This window comes from Limulus polyphemus, unplaced genomic scaffold (genome assembly GCF_000517525.1).
Source record: "Limulus polyphemus unplaced genomic scaffold, Limulus_polyphemus-2.1.2 Scaffold437, whole genome shotgun sequence".
NCBI classification, from domain to species: Eukaryota; Metazoa; Arthropoda; class Merostomata; order Xiphosura; family Limulidae; genus Limulus; species Limulus polyphemus.
The window spans coordinates 217306-226518 of NW_013666047.1; positions in this window are offsets into that span (position 1 = coordinate 217306).

Below are 9213 nucleotides of genomic sequence, written 5' to 3' on the forward strand. Positions count from 1 at the left end.
AGTTTCTCTCCTTTCACTTTGAGGGGAATGTTACATCATAGTTTCTCTCCTTTCACTTTGAGGGGAATGTTACATCATAGTTTCTCTCCTTTCACTTTGAGGGGAATGTTACATCATAGTTTCTCTCCTTTCACTTTGAGGGGAATGTTACATCAAGGTTTCTCTCCTTTCACTTTGAGGGGAATGTTACATCATAGTTTCTCTCCTTTCACTTTGAGGGGAATGTTACATCATAGTTTCTTTCCTTTCACTTTGAGGGGAATGTTACATTAAAGTTTCACTCATTTCACTTTGAGGGAATGTTACATCAAAGTTTCTCTCAAGCATCGGCGCTAACAGAAGAATGCACGTAAATGTTTGTTGTTCTCAGTAGCTTTAGTATTCAGCTAGTTTGTGTTAAATTGTTACATTTAGTTTAGGTAGTAAAAAAAGAAACAAACAATATTCAATGTTCATTTATTGATTAATAAATGAAAATATTTTGAGTGTTACTGGGTTTTTTTTTCGAAAATAATAGTTTATTGTTATTTAGATATTTTTAAATTAACTTTTTATAACAGGGTAATCTCGGACCCCAGAAGAGTGACTATGGAAAAGTTTTACAGAAGACTAACGCAGGGTTAAAAAGATTACAGTTTTATTGAGAGAGGGGAAAAAAAGAGTATTCTTTACATATATTTTCAAGATCAAAGACAGTATTAATGAACTCTGACGTAATACTAGTCTAAGGTCTATTCTGATTTTGGAAACAGTGTCTATGTCTGAAAGCAAAAGCAACTTAGCAAAAGAAAAAGAAAGAAAAAATTACAGATTCATCCTCGTGACTTTATTGTCTTTGCTAAACACGGTTTATCTGTTTTGAATTTCGCGCAAAGCTACACGGGGCTTATCTGTGCTAGCCGTCCCTAATTGAGCAGTGTAAGACTAGCGGGAAGGCAGCTAGTCATCATCACTCACCGCCAACTCTTGGACTACTCTTCTACCAACGAATAGTGGGATTGACCGTCACATTATAACGCCCCCACGGCTGAAAGGACGAACATGTTTGGTGGGATGGGGATTCGAACCCGCGACCTGCAGATTGCGAGTCGAGCGCCTTAACCACCTGGCCATGCCGAGCCAAACACGGTTTAACTTTCGTCTTCACCAATTACTTATATTCCAAAATACGGTACCTGCAATTACTGAGGAAGAATCGAAATCTGTAGGCGCGAAATACTTGTTCTGTGGTCATCAGCCTACATAATGGCAATACGTAAGAACTGATATTAGCATCTGTACCTTGGTATTATCAACTATAGCAATCTTGGAAGCTGATTCTGGCCAACGTAGGCATCATTGTTATTAAAACATATGTACTTAATATCACATGCAAGCCAAGCCACTCTTTCTTCCAGATCACTGATACTGCTAGAAAGCCGTATTTATTCTGACTGGTAATGACAGCTCTAATACAGAGAAGAACATATAAAAAACAACCTAATACGTAATGCCGTTTGAACACAATTATACTGATGAATAAAGTAAGTCTTAGGTGTTGTTCGCGAGGCTTAAAATAGGTTAAAATAATGTAATCTAACTATCTATTTAGTTTGGAAGTATATTTTGAAGCATCTACTATATATGTATAGAAAAATACGTTGTTGTTTTTTACGTTATTCTAACGACTTAGTTTTAATATTTTTCTATTATTTTACAAAAATTCTGCAAAGTTTATATCAGTAAGTTTTAAGTAAATAAATACCACATTATGTATACTTCGAAAGCAATATTCATACTTACACAAAATTATAGTCTTACAGTATTTACTCATTTATTTTATTTTTTTTACTTCTTCTATGTTGTGATTTTTTTTATGATTCCTGGAAGTTTTTTTGTTGTTGTTGTTGTCCTTTTGTTCCTTGTTAAGAGAAAACATTAATTTATCACCAAGGCATAGTTACGATGGCAAGTACAGACAAGAAACGGCCTGGAGGACTCTCACTTCTTCATTGGATACTGAAATATATCTATTCATCATTTCTTGGATTTGATAGCGAAATCGGTGAAGTGATTGAAGTCTCCAAAGTTTTCACCAAATACTACTCGATTGGGACGGACAAACAGCCGGTGATCGCTACTGATATCACGAGAAGACCACATGACAGACAGCTGTCGTTGACTGATCATTTATCTCTGCCAGGTGGATGCAGCCCTCTAACGGCCGAAAACTGATACGCCATAGATGTTTTTAGAACTCTGTTGTACCGTATCTTTCTCGTTTATTTTATTTTTTTTTTAAAGTTGATTCATTACAAGACTCTAACGTTCGAACGCCGCCAAAGTTTTATCTAGAATATTGCGATAACTATAGCAATCAGTCAACTTCTTCATAAAATTGTCTTTGCTTAAAACAAGTTAACGCCGTATTTTTCGTTTGATAAACAGTTTCCTCTTTACTTTATTAGTTTTCCAGGAATAATAACACAGCGTAATTAAAATTACTTTTGTTTCTATTTAGATAGCATTCGTACAAAAAAAAAGTACCACCACGTATTTCTCAAGTTGTCGATTATTGCAATAGACCTTTCAATATTTTAATCATTTTAAGTTAAAAAAGGTCCTTCTAGTGTTATAAAGAATACCCATTGGAAGATACGCCACTATTAAGGTTTTGTATATTCGTTTAATTTCTATGTTATTTGCATTATTACACGTAGTAATTGGACTTATAACACATTTGAGTTGAATGCAGACATACACTCACACAAACATAACATTTCAATATTTTATATTTCTTAGCGGATATGGAAGATCATAAAAAAGAACAGTCTACTCTTAGCAACGAATTCACCGACAGATGAAACTGAAATGGAAGTTAGCAAATTATGCTTAATAACTTAACAGTACAAGTTTTCATTGCAACTCGATAACACTAATTGTTAACTAAAGTTCCATATATACATTTAGTAAAAGTAAAATACGGTGAAATATTTTTTGCTTACTTAATGTATAGATACATTTTCAATCTGTATTATAACTGAAAATTAAAAAAACATTCCTCTGAAAGTGAGATGAGAGAAACTTTGATGTAACATTCCCCTCAAAGTGAAAGGAGAGAAACTATGATGTAACATTCCCCTCAAAGTGAAAGTCTTCCACAATGAAACAGTGGTAGACCCTTCAAAACCTAAGAATGTATAGAACTACTCCGTGTTCCACAATAAAACAAAGGTAGACACCCTAAAACCTAAGGATGTATAATACTATTCCGTCTTCCACAATAAAACAGTGGTAAACACTTCAAAACCTAAGGATGTATAGTACAACTTCATCTTCCACAATGAAACAATGATTATACTTCAAACCCTAAGGATGTATGATATTACTCCGTCTTCCGCAATGAAACAAAGGCTATACTTTAAACCCTAAGGATGTATGATATTACTCTGTCTTCCACAATGAAACAATGGTAGACACTTCAAAAATCCAAGTATTTATACTTTGAGTCCATCTTATAATGAAAGAACAAATCTCTACAACAACAAAAGTATCAACAAACTTAGACGAATGAAACAATTAATACACCCCAAAGGCTTAGTTATACACAATATTAACAGTTATTTTAAGACACCCCAAAGGCCTATTTATGTACAATATTAGCAGTTATTTTAAGATACCCCAAAGGCATAATTATACACAATATTAACAGTTATCTTAAGTGACAAAATTATTCGTTTCGTATCGTAATTCATCTACATGGTTGACTTTTATCATTTTCGCGAAAGATAACATGAAAAGATAACGTCAAAAGTAAGACAGTCAACATTCAGAGGTAAATATATTTTGATAACTGAAATTGCGGTTGAAGCATCAAAACACAAAAAGTTTAGCGGGATATCAGAATGTCATGGAATAAGTGGATTGTAGGAATCCAAAGTAATAGTTGTACCGTTTACTTCAGTGTCGATTACTAAGTTTCAAGAAGAATTAAATTCTATTTTGTAGTTTTTATAGATAAACATACTGTATTTTGAATTTATTCAAAGGAATAACATTGGTGGACTTATTAACCTATAACATACTGCCAAATACCACACAAACATTGGTGTACTTATTAACCTATACTGCCGAATCCCACACGAACGTTGGTATACTTATTAACCTACAACAAACTGCCGAATCCCACACGAACATTGGTATACTTATTAACCTACAAAAAACTGCCGAATCCCACACGAACATTGGTGTACTTATTAACCTATACTGCCGAATCCCACACGAATATTGGTGTACTTATTAACCTGTAGCATACTGTTGAATCCGTCACGAACGTTGGTGTACTTATTAACCTACAACAAACTGCCGAATCCCACACGAACATTGGTGTATTTACTAATCTATAACATACTGCCGAATCTCACACGAACATTAGTGCACGAATTAACCTATAACATATTGCTGAATCCTTCACAAATATTGGTGTACTTGTTAACCTATAAGGTAATGCCGAATCTCACACGAACATTGGTATGTCTATTAACCTGTAACATACTTCCGAATTCTACACGAATTTCAGTTGAAATAAGTTAACCGAACTTAAACTGATTTGTTTTTAAAATGATGAAACAAAAATTATCCTTACATATTGCTCAAAGATTTGAGGCTACTGTAACTATAAATATATATAAAATAATTAAAGTGTAAAGTTTCAGTAAAAGAAAGTTTTATCATAGCCTAGCATTCAAACAAGAAATACAACGTTCGAGTAATAACGTTAATTTTAACACTCACTTGATTTTGTGTTTCAGATTCAAAAAAGTTCTAGATCAGATATATATATATATTGAATTGATCAATACTTATTAATGCCTAAAATCATCTATTATCACACTTTGCTAAAATTTACAATAATAATCACTTGAACTGTCAAATGGAAATCAACCCGTTTTTTTATATCTATATTGATCTATGTACGGACACTTTGAATTAAAAACCCTTTACATAAATACCCTGATATACAGAGTTATGCATGTCAGGTGAGATTCGTTAGACCTTACGACATCTTACACGTACCTTTCTCTGTTATAATTGGAAAGTGTAAGTTATTCTAGGAACCCAGGAGTGAAAACAAAGAAGTACATGTGCTGTATCCTGTGTCGACGAGGCCTTTCGCACAATACCAGCGTTTGTCAGGGCGGCTGAAATACGACACATATAGTAGTGGTCTAAGTGCTTCGTCTATGGTCTATGACAGTTATTTTAGTGTAAAGTTAATAGTTTAGAGAAAACTATTAATCATCAAGGGTGTTCAAAGCTTAGAAATCCTCCTTCATATCATTAGCTTTTATGAACAACGACTTTTATGGTGTGAATCAAATTAAGGAGGTGAATTACAATGATTAACAATGCTATTTAAGTTACTTATACACCAGAATTTCAGGTAATAATTAATAACACAACATTATTTATTTTATTTTACTACTGCTTATTAAATTCATTTATTTATTATTACTATTATTAGTTACTTGAGCACACTTGAAAGTGTATCTGCATGATACTGAGAAACGGGCCGGCCATGACCTACTGGTAGTGCTGGAACTGTGAATTCAATGATTCGTGGTTCGCAAACCTTTCCCAAAAACACACTCCGGACTTTAGCTGTGGGTACAATGGGAGTAAAATATTACTGTTCGTTAGATAAAGTTGCCCAAGAGTTGGTGGTGGGTACTGTTGGCTAGCTGCCTACTTGCAAAGCTAAACAGGAGTGACATAAACATAGACTTCCCTGATTTTGAACTAATATGCCTGTGTTCCTTTATTCGTCATTTGTGCCACATTCTGAGAAACGCATATAATACACTGTGGCACAGATGACGAATAAAGGAACCCAAGCTATCTTGTTGAAAATGGAAACATTTTCTTTTAAGTAAGCGTTTCTGAAAAATAAGTGAAATTTTATAACACATTATCATAAAGAAATCTGCATTTCATTTCAAACGCCTAATAAACCACAATGTTTTACTCCAACTCACATGTAACTGTTCAATATTTTAACCTGAAATGTAAGCGAGACGAGAGCTTCAAAACCTGGTAGTTATACAGCCATTGAAATAATTAACCTGTAAAACATATATTCGTGGATTCGAATCCCGTCCATTCTCAATGTTCACTTCTTCAAAACTTTCAAATTTCTCAAACTATTAATTATTTTATTATTTCCTTACTTACTGATTATACTTCGAACCAGGCTGGTTGGATCATATCTGTGTACTTGTTTTCTTATAGCAAAGCCACTTCGGGCTATCTACTGTGTCCACCGAGGGGAATCGAACCCCAGATTTTAGCATCGTAAATCCGAAGACTTACCGCTGTCCCACCGGGTGACTGGACCATATCTAACCACGCATTACGATTGATGACTAAGGTTTTGACCACCTTATCTTAGTAGCTTATAAAATAAAAATCGATACAATTAAAAAAAAACAATTCTAAGAAGTTTGTATTATCTTCGAACGAAATCTCAAGGGCATTAACTTGAAAACTGACTGCGTTCCATGCCTTATGTAGATTCATCAAACTAAATGATATTGCTTTGTATGCAGACTGTTCAAAGAAAACGTTAATAGATAATGCTAAGGAACGAGATAGTGTCAAGTTACAAAGAAAAGACATTTTCCCTGAGACTATGGATCTTCGTGACCTTTTTTTATGATGTAACTAAATTAAAGCAAGATAAACGCCCTACCATACGGCGAAACTAATGATGGATTATAAAGGGCTGATTACTCCAATCTCTTAATATCACTCCTTACTGGGTGGGATATAAATGAAATATTCAGTTTAAGGGCACTATGAATAAAAGGCGGGGTCTCAACCCTTGTAGAGAACAAACATCCCCCGTCAGATGTCGTTATATGCATGTCACGCGATAAATATTTTGCTGCTATAATAATCAAACTTGTCTGTCTCCACGTGAGTTGATGTTCTTACCACACACAGACGTACATGACCTGGCGCCGTACAATCAAAAGTTGTCCAAAGCACCCACACACAAACACACATTTGAACAAACACAGGCACACACTTTAGGGAGACTTAATGATTAATAGCATATTTTGGCTTAGTGCATACTTAACCAAAAATCACGACATTTGTATAGCTAGGAATGGAAATGAGTACCAATCCAAACTTATAAAAAGAGCTTCGACGGAAAGTACTGTAGAGAATCTTGGTGAGAATAAATGGATACAATAAACTAACATTAAGCTAACGTAATAGTGCCTGAAGATCACATTTAATTACTAATCTGATATGCATGCATCTGAAGACCATATATGTAAAATTGTGCTATATAAATGTGTTTTAAAACCATACAAACCTTTGTTCTAAGTTGCCGTAGTGATCAAATATTATATATAAACAGGTAGCCATGAGTCTAAAAATCGCAAATAAAATAGGCTTGTATGCAAGATCCTGAACATATAAAACGCTGTGCTGAAATGAATTTTCTTAAGAGTCGTATGAAACTTTGTGCTAATGAGCACGTGCTTAAGGTCACCTTCAAATTAGATTTATACATTTCGATCTAAACATCATTACAAAGTAGCCTGAAATGTACATTGCGCAGACTGGGCTTATATTATTATGTCTAAAGATGATATATGACTTGGACTGATGATATGATTATGCAATGTAAAAATGTTTAAACAATTTTGTGTTCACGTTGAAACATAGAAGCCATAAAAGGTTATTGTGTTTAAATAGTATACACGTTCACCATGTTGAACCTAACTCTTACAAACCATAAACTACATAACTGTGTTTGTGTTAAGTATAAAATACACGCTGTTGTAAAGAGAAGCACATGCAATTAAGAAATGAGTTAATTGTGCTTCGCTACTATAAACACATACCGTGTTTTCAAGTTAGCACAAATAATAAAAGAGATCACTTTGTTTAACTTCTAGTGTTTACACTCTGTTAAAGTTAACTCTGTATTATTGTTTAAGTAATACAGATATATGCCGTATCAAAATGAACACTATACAGCCTATAAACGTGGCTGTTTTGTTTAAATTCTATAGATGTATAATGGGTAAAAATTAAAATTATACAAACCGTAAACAACGTAATTGTGTTTAAATAATATAGATACATACTGTGTTTGAGATAGCACAGAAAAGCTCCAACAGATTTTACGTACGGTATACGTACTCATTCTCCATGCTGACAAGTAAACAAAGACAACAAAGATGATAGTGACTAGATTATCAACCAATAAAAACACGAGATATTATTGTATTTAAGCTCATTATAAACATTGGTCAATAGAGAAACACGAGGGAAATGATGCTTTTTAAGTATCTTAATTAGAAACAACGTGTTCAAATAAATACAGAGAAAACGTAAAATACCGGAACAGTGTTCAAATACTTTACATTGTCACCAGGTTCAGGTTATTGTATGTAAACAGAGGAGACTCTGTTTATATACCAGATAGAAACAATTGGTTCAGGTTCTCTTTTAAAGGTTAGCGCATTGAAAAATGTAATAAAGCTAACTGCTTGAAGATTAGCACGTTTAGAACTGTAACAAAACTAACTTAAAATGTAAACGAGCATTTGTACAATATATATTTGATCACCTTTATATAGTTCTTAAACTCTGTGAAAACACAAGGATTAATAAACCGGTTTTAAGATTTTCTCACTGTTATTCGTCACTCCCACAGAAAAAGAACTGCTATCACGTTCATGACTTGTACTTCTAAGGAGGATGTGTTACGGAAACAATAAAGGATGCATTACGGAAATAATAAAGGATGCGTAACAGGAATAATAAAGGATGCATTACGGAAACAATAAAGGTGCATCACGAAAAACGTAATAATAAAAAGAAATAACGAATGTGTAATTAGCCAATTAATTACGTTTGCTCGACGTAAGGATGTATAATACTATTCCGTCTTCCACAATGAAACAGTGGTAGACCCTTCAAAACCTAAGAATGTATAGAACTACTCCGTGTTCCACAATAAAACAAAGGTAGTCACCCTAAAACCCAAGTAGTTCTATACATTCTTAGGTTTTGAAGGGTCTGCCACTGTTTCATTGTGGAAGACGGAATAGTATTATACATCCTTAGGTTTTAGGGTGACTATCTTTGTTTCATTGTGGAACACAGAATAGTATTATACATCCTTAGGTTTTAGGGTGACTATCTTTGTTTCAT